General features: G+C 51.3%; 1 long non-coding RNA gene across 3 annotated transcripts in view; it reads left to right on the top strand.

Annotated features, from left to right (window-relative positions):
* Positions 1 to 14,866, top strand: part of LOC122321464 (uncharacterized) — a 411,747-nt gene that overhangs the window by 354,757 nt on the left and 42,124 nt on the right. The gene's annotated exons all lie outside the window — the stretch shown is intronic.

The following is a 14,866-nucleotide window of genomic DNA, read 5'->3' as shown; positions in this document are numbered from 1 at the left end:
CGCTGGTAGTGCGGCTATACTCTCCACGAGAGGGGGGCTGGTAACAGATCCCGGTAAGGTCATGTCTCTGCAGAGGATGCTGGCTAATGGTAGTCGGGCGGGGAAAATACCACTTCCTTCTTTAAATCACCCAAATCCAAGGTGGAACAGCATATGCCAAAGGATGCGTGTCCGAGGAGGGGCTCGGACGCTAATATGCGAACTCTGGGGGACAAGCCGACCAGTTTTAACCAGGCTTATTGTGACAAGCGGGCTATGTCATGATGGACGAACCCCTTCCCGCCTACTCGTGGGACCAAATATGAACACTACCAATCCAAACAAAAACCTAAGTGGAGAACGGAACTCCCTAAAAAAGACCGGAAATGGGGTCAATGACCCGTCAAACTCCAAGGCCCTCAAAAGCCAAGGAGTTGCTGAGATGGAGAAGCCCCCCACAGAGGGGCAACATCTGGAGGCGGGACGCGCCGGTGCGGAGGAGGTTGCCAAGGCAACTTCTTCCAAAGCGGGGCTAGCTATGGGACCACCGAACGGTGTGGAGAGGAAGACCCCAGGGTCAACCTCTAAACCAACCGGCGGTGCCCCTAAGGCGAACCCCGGTCCGGAAGCGTCTCACTCGAAGCAGCGTAAAGGTTCCTACACGGACAGGAGAAGAGCAGCCTTCATTTTGATGAGGGCGGACCCATCGGCCGAAGCCAACCCGGACCAGGCCGAGATTATTAAGTGGGCAAGGGAGATCCTACCCGACTTCAATCCGGAAAAGGCGGGAGAAAGGCTGGATCCAAAAAGACGCACTGGGTCCGACCCTGCCAAGGAGGCCGCACAAAGCGCGAAAAGGCAGAAATCCACAGAGGGAGAAGCCCCCCAGGCCAAGAAAAGGAAGGCCCAGCCGCAGCTCGTTCGCCGAGGTAACAAAGGGAAGAACCTTAATTGGAGTCCTGGACAAGGGCTCCAAGGATGGGCTCATCCCCAAGGAACTCTGGCGACGAGTGGTAAACGAGTTGCATGGGCGCTTCGTAGAGGAGATGCTGCGAAGCGGAGGACCCCCACCAGAATGCGAAGATGCAGGATGGTATCAGGGTAGCGTCAAGGTGATTGCTTGGCAAGACGCGCGATCGGTAGAGACCTACAAGCGGATGGTTGCATCGCTTGGAGAGGTCTACCCTGGAGCTAAGCTAGTGGCGGTTGACTGGGACGAGATCCCCAGCAAACCGAGGGCGCGATTGTGGCTCACTGAAAAGCCAGCCGACCCGAAAACCATTCTAACAATGCTTAGGATGTGCAACCCGACGCTCCCCACGGCATACTGGAGAGTCGCCAAGGTCGAGGAGGCGGTGGGACTGCGAAGGCAGGTCGTCCTCACACTAAACGAGGAGACTGTCAAAGCCCTGGAGAGGACGGAGCACCGGCTGAAGTACGGATTCGAACACGTTTCGGTCCGTATCTATAAATCCGATGCAAAGGCCAAGCCAGGAGGTATCGGGCTGGAGGCAGACTCACAAGAGTCAAACTTGGAGGAGCCGACCGAAGAGGGGCACCCGGAAGGTATGTCGGATGAGGAGGAGGACATCCTGGAAGGGTACACCTCGGAGGAAAGCGACTTGGCAAGGGCACTTGGTAGAGCCTGTATGGAAGAGGACTCGCTGCTGAGCTCCGAGACGGAGGCAGAAATAACTGTGGTGGAGACTTGTAAGAATATCCCTGACGATCTTACAAATAAACCTCCACCACAGTAAATCGGCGTCAGCTGCCCTCCTACTCCACCTCGCCGAGAGTGGAGCTGATGTGGCCCTCATCCAGGAACCCTGGATCCTAGGAGACAGGATTCTTGGGTTGGGGGCGTCGGAGTATAGGCTCTGCAAAGCCGATACTACAGGTAAAAGGCGAGCCTGCTTCCTCGCAAAAAAGAACCTTAACCTCTTTTTGCTACCCAATTTCAGCAATGAAGACCACGTAGCCGCAGCCGTAGAGAGCCCAAATGGCCCTCTAAGGATATGTTCGGCGTATATGGGCCACGACCAGGAGGCCCCCCCCACACCCGCTAATCAAACAGCTGGTGGAAGACAGCAGGAAGCACAGAATCGACCTGATCATAGGTTGCGATGCTAACGCCCATCATCATCAGTGGGGTAGCACTGACACGAACGAGAGGGGTGAGTCAATCTTCGATTTTATCCTAAGCTCCAATCTTTTGGTGGGTAACAGGGGTACAGAACCCACTTTCATAGTCAAGAACAGAAGGTAAGTACTTGACGTCACTCTCTACTCTGATTCCTTAGCAGACAGGATTGTTAGATGGGGAGTCCTAGAGAAACACTCTTTCTCAGACCACCGATACATAGAATTAGTGGTCAATTTCGAGAACTTTAATCGACTAACGGTACGCAACCCGAGGAAAGCCAACTGGGAGTTATATAGAAAGAAACTAGATAGTTCCTTGGGGAAACCTCCAACAGGGGACGATGACAGTAGGGCAGCCCTGGATGCCATGGTGGACACGCTTACGGCAGCGTGCGCCAGGGCATTCAACAAAGCTTGCCCCAGAAGCAGATCGGGCAATAGCAAGTCAAAAAAACCACCATGGTGGTCGCAAACACTTGCGCCCTTTAAAACCAAGGCCCGCAAGGCTTTTAATTTTGCCAGGAAAACAAACTCGGAAACAGCCTGGGAGTCGCATAAAGCGGACCTTAGGCTATATAACAAAGAACTTCGCAAGGCAAAAAGAAATGCCTGGGCCAGGTTCTGCACGAACATTCAGCAAATATCAGAGGCCTCCAGACTCAGGAAGGTCCTCGCAACTACTGCACCAAATGTCCAGCAGAGAAACCCTAGAGGCTCTCATAGGGACACATTTTCCGGGATGCTCTCGAGAAGATACAACCCTGGAAATGCAGACACAGGAGAATAGCCCCTCCCCCGCTAACCAACTCGAATACCTATGGAGTGACAGGTATCTCAGCTGGGCAATAAATAGCTTCAAGCCCTTCAAATCCCCAGGCCCAGATGGCATTGTCCCGTCTCAACTAATTAAAGCCGGTCCCAATCTGAGATCTTGGGTCAAGACAGCTTTCTCAGTAATTTTCAGGATAGGCATCGTACCCGCAACATGGTTGCGGACGAAAGTCGTATTTATACCCAAGGCGGGAAAACCATCTCACTGCACCCCCAAGGACTTCAGACCAATAAGCCTGTCGTCTTTCCTTCTCAAGACAATGGAGAGACTTATCAGCCTCCATATTAATCTTACTTTAAACCCAGATGATATCTCGGGATCACAGGGATCCACGGAAACGGCACTCCACGAAATCACTACTTTTGTCAAAAAGGCACTTAGTGATAAGGAATACGCACTCATTGCCTTTGTAGACATAGAAGGTGCGTTCAACAACATCCTACCAAGCTCGATAATCAATGCACTGACAGAACTAGGAATAGTCCTGTCCTCCACCGCTAACCAACTTGAATACCTATTGAGTGATAGGTATCTCAGCTGGGCAATAAATAGCTTCAAGCCCTTCAAATCCCCGGGCCCAGATGGCATTGTCCCGGCTCAACTAATTAAAGCCGGACCCAATCTGAGGTCTTGGGTCGGAAAAGCTTTTTCAGCAATTTTCAGAATAGGCATCGTACCAGCAATGTGGTTGCAATGTGGACGAAGGTCGTATTCATTCATAAGGTGGGAAAACCATCGCGCCGCACCCCTAAGGACTTTAGACCAATTAGCCTGTCATCCTTCCTTCTCAAGACAATGGAGAGACTAATCAGCCTCTACATTAATCTTACCATCAACCCAGATGATATCTCGGAATCACAGCACTTAGTGACAAAAAGTACACACTCATTGCTTTTCTAGACATAAAAGGTGCGTTCAACAACGTCCTACCAAGCTCGATAATCAATCCGCCGACGGAACTAGGAATGGACGATCAATCCATACGCCTTATAGAGCAGATCCTGGTAAACAGGACTGTCGAGGCGTCACTAGGAGGAGAATCTATTCATAGATACGTCAGAAGAGGCACCCCGCAAGGAGGCGTACTCTCACCCCTACTCTGGAACGTGGCGGTTAATAGCCTACTGCGATCCCTAGAAGGGGGTGGTTGCAAAGTTATCGCTTATGCGGATGATGTCGCAATTGCCTTCTCAGGAAAATTTCCCCAGACTCTATGTGACCGCATGACGGATAAACTTAGGGTCCTCTCAACGTAGGCAGTTAGTAATGGACTAGGTGTAAACCCGTCCAAAACAGAGCTCGTCCTCTTCACCAGGAAGTACAAAATACCAAACTTAAGGCTTCCAAAACTATTAGGAGAAACACTATCCCTTAGCGATAGCGCCAAGTACCTAGGGATTACGCTGGACAGGAAACTGGACTGGAAGTCAAACACTATGGATAGAGCTAACAAGGCTACAATCGCGCTCTATACTTGCAGGAAAGCCATCGGCCTTAAATGGGGAATGTCCCCAAAAATAGTAAGAGGGCTTTATACAGCGGTCATAAGACCCATCCTTTTCTACGGGATGGTGGTCTGGTGGCCTGCTCTCACCAACTCCACAATTAGAGAGAAGCTTAGGAAAACGCAAAGGATGGCGGAGGTCTGTATCACGGGCAGCCTACGTACCACACCGACGGATGCACTAGACTTCATACTTGACCTCTTACCGGTAGAGATAATGGGGGTCAAGATAGCCAAGTAAGATCTACACCACTGCACGCCAACGGGGTCTACAGACTACTGCGTACCTGTCGATCATCCCACCTTAAAATACAAGGTCTACATTCCAACAATTCAGGAATGGGCCACACAAATCCCGGGACCAGCCGGTTTCCTCCATATCTACACAGACGGTTCAAAATTGAAATGACTAAATGAGTGCCGCAGATCTCTTAACGAGATGGCAGAGCAGCATGACATACACCTTATATGGGTACCCGGGCATAGGGACCACGAGGGTAATTGCGCCGCCGACGAACTAGCAAGAGCAGGTACTACCAATCCTCTCCTACCGGAGAAGGAACCAGTAGGTATCCCCTTAGCTACATGTAGGCTAAAATGAAGGGATCACTTTGACCGCGCATCACTGAGGAAATGGAGAAATCTCCAAAACTGCAGGAACTCCCGCATGATATGGCCCATCCGATCTAGGAAGAGGTCAATGATGCTTATCGCCCTGAATAGGCAGGACTGTAGTCTGGCGATCAAGGCCATTACGGGACATTGGTTAATAGGAGCACACGCGGCTAGGCTAGCGGTTCCACATTATGACTACTGCAGGAGCTTTGGGGACGAAGAAGAGGAAGAGACAGTCGCACACCTCCTGTGTCAATGCCCTGCGCTGGGGCGCATCCGACTCCAATTCTTGGGCCTTACAGACCTTACAGACCTCGCGGAGGCCGCTCCACACAGACTCGTAGCTTTCATCCGTAAATCTGGATGGGACCGCGAGCCGCTTTAGGAAGGATAGAGCACCCTTGGGCACATAAGTAGTGGGAAGGGAGAGGTCCTCTTGTAGGATCCATGCCTGTGCGGTATCACAAGGAGCCCCAGCGGCTCAAGTGGATGGGGGTCAGAACCGGCCCTCATTGCCGCCTCAACCTAACCTAACCTAACTGCTTCCGCTTAATGTAGTCAAAACGACCATTTACATCCATATCTAGGAAACGTGGACATAAGCGAATGGGGTGGTCTTCCCTCGAACAGAGACCCGGAACCACTCGAGTCTCGTGTGAATTGAGCCTCGGAGCAGGGGCAGTAGGAAGTCCCGACCTTGGCGGAAATTACACGGAGCCACTAGGCCTGACGTCGTCGATGGCCTCCAGAGTGCGATGGCGCTCTGTCAGGAAGTTATCTTATTCCTTCCATGTTGGAATCTCGGCCTTATTATGTACGGATTGCTCCCACATAGAAAGTGTGACTTAGGGGAGCTTTGACGAAATCATAAATACCAGGAGACAGTCCCATGCCTCAACATTGATGGAGGACATTTCTAGGGCTGTCAGACAACTCTAAATGGTGGCTTAAAGCTCCTTCAGCGCGACCCCGGACTCTTGAGAAATAGCCTAGATGTTGAAAAGGATATTCAACTGGCTGTTGACCAATAGCCGCCGGTTCTCAAAGCGGTCTGTGAGGCTTTGCCACGCGGCGAAAAATCCTTCATGGGTAAGCGGAGCCTTAGAAACAATGGCATAGGCGTCACCCCTTGTTTTGGACAGTAAGTGGAACAACTTCTCTACCGGGGTGATTCGCGAGCACCGGCTGAAGTACGGATTCGAACACGTTTCGGTCCGTATCTATAAATCCGATGCAAAGGCCAAGCCAGGAGGTATCGGGCTGGAGGCAGACTCACAAGAGTCAAACTTGGAGGAGCCGACCGAAGAGGGGCACCCGGAAGGTATGTCGGATGAGGAGGAGGACATCCTGGAAGGGTACACCTCGGAGGAAAGCGACTTGGCAAGGGCACTTGGTAGAGTCGGTATGGAAGAGGACTCTCTGCTGAGCTCCGAGACGGAGGCAGAAATAACTGTGGTGGAGACTTGTAAGAATATCCCTGACGATCTTACAAATAAACCTCCACCACAGTAAATCGGCGTCAGCTGCCCTCCTACTCCACCTCGCCGAGAGTGGAGCTGATGTGGCCCTCATCCAGGAACCCTGGATCCTAGGAGACAGGATTCTTGGGTTGGGGGCGTCGGAGTATAGGCTCTGCAAAGCCGATACTACAGGTAAAAGGCGAGCCTGCTTCCTCGCAAAAAAGAACCTTAACCTCTTTTTGCTACCCAATTTCAGCAATGAAGACCACGTAGCCGCAGCCGTAGAGAGCCCAAATGGCCCTCTAAGGATATGTTCGGCGTATATGGGCCACGACCAGGAGGCCCCCCCCACACCCGCTAATCAAACAGCTGGTGGAAGACAGCAGGAAGCACAGAATCGACCTGATCATAGGTTGCGATGCTAACGCCCATCATCATCAGTGGGGTAGCACTGACACGAACGAGAGGGGTGAGTCAATCTTCGATTTTATCCTAAGCTCCAATCTTTTGGTGGGTAACAGGGGTACAGAACCCACTTTCATAGTCAAGAACAGAAGGTAAGTACTTGACGTCACTCTCTACTCTGATTCCTTAGCAGACAGGATTGTTAGATGGGGAGTCCTAGAGAAACACTCTTTCTCAGACCACCGATACATAGAATTAGTGGTCAATTTCGAGAACTTTAATCGACTAACGGTACGCAACCCGAGGAAAGCCAACTGGGAGTTATATAGAAAGAAACTAGATAGTTCCTTGGGGAAACCTCCAACAGGGGACGATGACAGTAGGGCAGCCCTGGATGCCATGGTGGACACGCTTATGGCAGCGTGCGCCAGGGCATTCAACAAAGCTTGCCCCAGAAGCAGATCGGGCAATAGCAAGTCAAAAAAACCACCATGGTGGTCGCAAACACTTGCGCCCTTTAAAACCAAGGCCCGCAAGGCTTTTAATTTCGCCAGGAAAACAAACTCGGAAACAGCCTGGGAGTCGTATAAAGCGGACCTTAGGCTATATAACAAAGAACTTCGCAAGGCAAAAAGAAATGCCTGGGCCAGGTTCTGCACGAACATTCAGCAAATATCAGAGGCCTCCAGACTCAGGAAGGTCCTCGCAACTACTGCACCAAATGTCCAGCAGAGAAACCCTAGAGGCTCTCATAGGGACACATTTTCCGGGATGCTCTCGAGAAGATACAACCCTGGAAATGCAGACACAGGAGAATAGCCCCTCCCCCGCTAACCAACTCGAATACCTATGGAGTGACAGGTATCTCAGCTGGGCAATAAATAGCTTCAAGCCCTTCAAATCCCCAGGCCCAGATGGCATTGTCCCGGCTCAACTAATTAAAGCCGGTCCCAATCTGAGATCTTGGGTCAAGACAGCTTTCTCAGTAATTTTCAGGATAGGCATCGTACCCGCAACATGGTTGCGGACGAAAGTCGTATTTATACCCAAGGCGGGAAAACCATCTCACTGCACCCCCAAGGACTTCAGACCAATAAGCCTGTCGTCTTTCCTTCTCAAGACAATGGAGAGACTTATCAGCCTCCATATTAATCTTACTTTAAACCCAGATGATATCTCGGGATCACAGGGATCCACGGAAACGGCACTCCACGAAATCACTACTTTTGTCAAAAAGGCACTTAGTGATAAGGAATACGCACTCATTGCCTTTGTAGACATAGAAGGTGCGTTCAACAACATCGTACCATCGTGGTTTTCATCGTACCAGCAATGTGGTTGCAATGTGGACGAAGGTCGTATTCATTCATAAGGTGGGAAAACCATCGCGCCGCACCCCTAAGGACTTTAGACCAATTAGCCTGTCATCCTTCCTTCTCAAGACAATGGAGAGACTAATCAGCCTCTACATTAATCTTACCATCAACCCAGATGATATCTCGGAATCACAGCACTTAGTGACAAAAAGTACACACTCATTGCTTTTCTAGACATAAAAGGTGCGTTCAACAACGTCCTACCAAGCTCGATAATCAATCCGCCGACGGAACTAGGAATGGACGATCAATCCATACGCCTTATAGAGCAGATCCTGGTAAACAGGACTGTCGAGGCGTCACTAGGAGGAGAATCTATTCATAGATACGTCAGAAGAGGCACCCCGCAAGGAGGCGTACTCTCACCCCTACTCTGGAACGTGGCGGTTAATAGCCTACTGCGATCCCTAGAAGGGGGTGGTTGCAAAGTTATCGCTTATGCGGATGATGTCGCAATTGCCTTCTCAGGAAAATTTCCCCAGACTCTATGTGACCGCATGACGGATAAACTTAGGGTCCTCTCAACGTAGGCAGTTAGTAATGGACTAGGTGTAAACCCGTCCAAAACAGAGCTCGTCCTCTTCACCAGGAAGTACAAAATACCAAACTTAAGGCTTCCAAAACTATTAGGAGAAACACTATCCCTTAGCGATAGCGCCAAGTACCTAGGGATTACGCTGGACAGGAAACTGGACTGGAAGTCAAACACTATGGATAGAGCTAACAAGGCTACAATCGCGCTCTATACTTGCAGGAAAGCCATCGGCCTTAAATGGGGAATGTCCCCAAAAATAGTAAGAGGGCTTTATACAGCGGTCATAAGACCCATCCTTTTCTACGGGATGGTGGTCTGGTGGCCTGCTCTCACCAACTCCACAATTAGAGAGAAGCTTAGGAAAACGCAAAGGATGGCGGAGGTCTGTATCACGGGCAGCCTACGTACCACACCGACGGATGCACTAGACTTCATACTTGACCTCTTACCGGTAGAGATAATGGGGGTCAAGATAGCCAAGTAAGATCTACACCACTGCACGCCAACGGGGTCTACAGACTACTGCGTACCTGTCGATCATCCCACCTTAAAATACAAGGTCTACATTCCAACAATTGAGGAATGGGCCACACAAATCCCGGGACCAGCCGGTTTCCTCCATATCTACACAGACGGTTCAAAATTGAAATGACTAAATGAGTGCCGCAGATCTCTTAACGAGATGGCAGAGCAGCATGACATACACCTTATATGGGTACCCGGGCATAGGGACCACGAGGGTAATTGCGCCGCCGACGAACTAGCAAGAGCAGGTACTACCAATCCTCTCCTACCGGAGAAGGAACCAGTAGGTATCCCCTTAGCTACATGTAGGCTAAAATGAAGGGATCACTTTGACCGCGCATCACTGAGGAAATGGAGAAATCTCCAAAACTGCAGGAACTCCCGCATGATATGGCCCATCCGATCTAGGAAGAGGTCAATGATGCTTATCGCCCTGAATAGGCAGGACTGTAGTCTGGCGATCAAGGCCATTACGGGACATTGGTTAATAGGAGCACACGCGGCTAGGCTAGCGGTTCCACATTATGACTACTGCTGGAGCTGTGGGGACGAAGAAGAGGAAGAGACAGTCGCACACCTCCTGTGTCAATGCCCTGCGCTGGGGCGCATCCGACTCCAATTCTTGGGCCTTACAGACCTTACAGACCTCGCGGAGGTCGCTCCACACAGACTCGTAGCTTTCATCCGTAAATCTGGATGGGACCGCGAGCCGCTTTAGGAAGGATAGAGCACCCTTGGGCACATAAGTAGTGGGAAGGGAGAGGTCCTCTTGTAGGATCCATGCCGGTGCGGTATCACAAGGAGCCCCAGCGGCTCAAGTGGATGGGGGTCAGAACCGGCCCTCATTGCCGCCTCAACCTAACCTAACCTAACTGCTTCCGCTTAATGTAGTCAAAACGACCATTTACATCCATATCTAGGAAACGTGGACATAAGCGAATGGGGTGGTCTTCCCTCGAACAGAGACCCGGAACCACTCGAGTCTCGTGTGAATTGAGCCTCGGAGCAGGGGCAGTAGGAAGTCCCGACCTTGGCGGAAATTACACGGAGCCACTAGGCCTGACGTCGTCGATGGCCTCCAGAGTGCGATGGCGCTCTGTCAGGAAGTTATCTTATTCCTTCCATGTTGGAATCTCGGCCTTATTATGTACGGATTGCTCCCACATAGAAAGTGTGACTTAGGGGAGCTTTGACGAAATCATAAATACCAGGAGACAGTCCCATGCCTCAACATTGATGGAGGACATTTCTAGGGCTGTCAGACAACTCTAAATGGTGGCTTAAAGCTCCTTCAGCGCGACCCCGGACTCTTGAGAAATAGCCTAGATGTTGAAAAGGATATTCAACTGGCTGTTGACCAATAGCCGCCGGTTCTCAAAGCGGTCTGTGAGGCTTTGCCACGCGGCGAAAAATCCTTCATGGGTAAGCGGAGCCTTAGAAACAATGGCATAGGCGTCACCCCTTGTTTTGGACAGTAAGTGGAACAACTTCTCTACCGGGGTGATTCGCGAGTTTTGGGTGTAAATGGCCGTAAACAAGTCTCTGAAGGTGGGCCACCGAAAATAATCATCCGCGAAGACCTCGGTATCCACCGGAGGTAACCAGCAGCCTGTAGACGCGGGCGTGTGCACATTGACGGAAGCCTGAGTGGATTGGGAAGCAATTTTCTCCCGAAGCTGGGCAATACACCTCGAATAGACGGAGTAACAGTAGCTGTACTTCGATTCCAGCACTGTCAAGGTGGCCGCATTGTCGTCTGACACGGCTAGCAAATCGGAGCAGCTCTCATATCTCTTTTCCATCTTCTCCCACATTGCCCGAATTTGGTCCCGATGGACTTCGCACATGTATTGGGAGCCTACTTCCGTTTCTCTGGCGCCTGGAATGGCACTGTACGCACTGTAGGCTTTAAAATAGGAGCCCTAAATAAATAGGTCTTACTCCAATGAGCTCCTTATGGAAACTGATTTTATTCGTCAAAGTTCTCTTATAAGTACGATACATGAGAATCTTAAATCTATGTAAAACTACTTGTCAATGCACTGCACGTTGACATGCTATGCGACCCTTTCTCAAGTGCGATAAGCGCACCACTTATGTATGTGTTTGTGTTAGGCTGCAGGGGATCGGTTTTGAACCATCTGTTTGACTCATATTTCATGGGGCCGATCCCTTGAAACTCTAACTTAAGAATTTCTATAAAACATAGTGTTCTATGCTTGAACAAACGCACTTATTGCTCGATGGCAATTATCAATCTTTGTGTCGCTTACCACTTGGCAGGGAAAATATCAAAGGACTACGATTTTGAACTGAGCTCTGTTTGCAGCCATCTTAACTACCTTGGACTAAGTGTGTCAATGCACATTAAGCCACTATTTAGGTGCCAATTTTAATAAGAGCCCCAAAATACGGCTTGAGGATACTCCATGAGCCTTTTTTGACTCATTTTTATTATTGTTTTTTCTTTTTATTTCTTTATGCTCATTGGCATTTATATAATTGTATTCTCTGGGTTTCTTACCTGTTGGGGGGAACGACGGAGGACTACGATTTTTAAACTGGGCTCTTTTTGCCCAGATCGCAGCCTTATTTTTTTTGGCTACCCATTTTTTTTCTGAACATTTTTTTTCTACAGCCACATATAGGTGCCAGTTTTTATACCCTTGCAAAGGTTATTAAAATTTTGTCCAAAAGTGTGCAACGCAGTTGTTGTAGGGGGGCGTTGCTGCCGCAAAAGATTCCAGGAGTAAGGATTAAATGAGAAGTCGGGGGCGTCTTCGGTAAATTCACAAAAACGCGTTCAGCTTTATTTGGCTGCTTACATGGTACTCAACTTAACTTAGAAAGAATAAACGCTAAACGTAAAAATAAACCAGAGCGGACGATCGACGACGGAAAATTGCCTAGGCGCGGATGACGCGGGCGGACGAGCGATGGACGGCACCCGATGAGTGGCGCACGAAAGCAGTGGAGCGCTTGACGACTGCCGGCCAGTGGCGGAAGAATGCCGAGGAGTTGTCGACGAGCACCGGGAAGTCGATGGCCGTGGATCGGCTTGTGAGTGCCGGAAACTGGCGGACGAAGGCCGAGAAGTACCCGAACCGAGCCGGGAGTTGGCGGACGACGGCCGACGAGAGAGCGAGACACCCCGTGTATTGCCTCCCGCGCTCCGTGACCGGTGCTCCTCGGTCACGGGGTGCAGCAGCGTGTGGTGATCCTGACCACACGACTTACAGCCGTCCCCTCGCCGACAGGATCCTTCGGAGTGCTCGTGGGCCAGGCAGCTCGAGCAATACCGGTTCACGAGAACCGCTCGGATCCGCTTCTCGGCACTAAGGCGTAGGAAGCGCCGACACTTCTTCAATGGATGGATCCCATTGCAGACTCGGCATCGGTAGGATTGTATACCTCGAGTACATCTGCTCTCCAGTGACTGGGCAATGCGTGGGCGAGGCGACATCGTGCTGAATATGACCTTCCGAACATCCAAATCCGAACTGATCTGTGCGGGCACCTCCCCCTGATCCAGTTAGTCACCGAGGCTGCGGGCAACCCGTGTGGAAAAAACAGACACGCTGCGGGGTTGTCTGGAGATAATGGGCCTGCACCCATCCAAAAATGGTCTCCTGACCGAGAAGCGACCTGCAGATGTTAGCCTTGGAATTGCCGAGGAGAATGGACGGAAGAATGTCAGCTCCTAATAACACATCGACTTGGGAGCTCTCAAAGAAGTTGGGGTCCGCCAGGAGAATGGCGGGCAGACCCTTGAGAAGATCTCGCGAAATTGGATATGATGGCAGATTTCCTGCCAACTGCGGAAGAGCGTAAGCCGCAGTCTCTAATTGTAGCCCGGGTCTAGACGGCGACCGAATGGAGAAATGCTGAAGTGCTCGTGCCTGGACGGTGCACCCCAAATGGCACACGTTAATAAGGGCCGTGCCCAGGAGGACTGCTCCTGAAGCAAAACCCGCACATTCGACTGATCCTCTGAGCCGTTTGCTGGCGTAGGCGGACTTGGAGCGGCAGGCGGCGTAGGCGAACGGATTTCCGCGATGCAGGAGGGTGTGGTGTCGGCTGTGGCATGTGAAACAGAAACGGGCGCTCTTGCAGTCTCGCTGCTGGTGCCCTCGGGCAAAACAGTTTAAACATAACTAATTTAAGGGCTAATTTTAACATAATTTAAGGGCCGTCAGCTAACGGGTACTACAGGGGGACCTACGCGCAAGCGATTGCGTGCCGTAACTGTGTACACCGCTGCTAGTGCGACTATACTCTCCACGTGAGGGCGGCTGGTAACAGTTCCCGGTAAGGTCATGTCTCTGCCGAGGATGCTGGCTTATGGTAGTCGGGCGGGGAAAAGAACACTCCCTTCCTTGGTGGAACAGCATATGCCAAAGGATGCGTGTCCGAGGGGGGGCTCGGAAGCTAATATGCGAACTCTGGGGGACAGGCCGACCTCCCAGTTATAACCAGGCTTATTGTGACAAGCGGGCTATGTCATGATGGACGAACCCCTTCCCGCCTACTCGTGGGACCAAATATGAACACTACCAATCCAAACAAAAACCTAAGTGGAGAACGGAACTCCCTAAAAAAGACCGGAAATGGGGTCAATGACCCGTCAAACTCCAAGGCCCTCAAAAGCCAAGGAGTTGCTGAGATGGAGAAGCCCCCCACAGAGGGGCAACATCTGGAGGCGGGACGCGCCGGTGCGGAGGAGGTTGCCAAGGCAACTTCTTCCAAAGCGGGGCTAGCTATGGGACCACCGAACGGTGTTGAGAGGAAGACCCCAGGGTCAACCTCTAAACCAACCGGCGGTGCCCCTAAGGCGAACCCTGGTCCGGAAGCGTCTCACTCGAAGCAGCGTAAAGGTTCCTACAAGGACAGGAGAAGAGCAGCCTTCATTTTGATGAGGGCGGACCCATCGGCCGAAGCCAACCCGGACCAGGCCGAGATTATTAAGTGGGCAAGGGAGATCCTACCCGACTTCAATCCGGAAAAGGCGGGAGAAAGGCTGGATCCAAAAAGACGCACTGGGTCCGACCCTGCCAAGGAGGCCGCACAAAGCGCGAAAAGGCAGAAATCCACAGAGGGAGAAGCCCCCCAGGCCAAGAAAAGGAAGGCCCAGCCGCAGCTCGTTCGCCGAGGTAACAAAGGGAAGAACCTTAATTGGAGTCCTGGACAAGGGCTCCAAGGATGGGCTCATCCCCAAGGACCTTTGGCGACGTGTGGTCAACGAGTTGCATGGGCGCTTCGTAGAGGAGATGCTGCGAAGCGGAGGACCCCCACCAGAATGCGAAGATGCAGGATGGTATCAGGGTAGCGTCAAGGTGATTGCTTGGCAAGACGCGCGATCGGTAGAGACCTACAAGCGGATGGTTGCATCGCTTGGAGAGGTCTACCCTGGAGCTAAGCTAGTGGCGGTTGACTGGGACGAGATCCCCAGCAAACCGAGGGCGCGATTGTGGCTCACTGAAAAGCCAGCCGACC

The sequence above is a fragment of the Drosophila bipectinata genome, chromosome XL (assembly GCF_030179905.1).
Source record: "Drosophila bipectinata strain 14024-0381.07 chromosome XL, DbipHiC1v2, whole genome shotgun sequence".
Lineage (NCBI taxonomy): Eukaryota > Metazoa > Arthropoda > Insecta > Diptera > Drosophilidae > Drosophila > Drosophila bipectinata.
The sequence above is the reverse complement of the archived record's forward strand: the minus strand, read 5'-3'. Positions and strand labels throughout refer to the sequence as shown.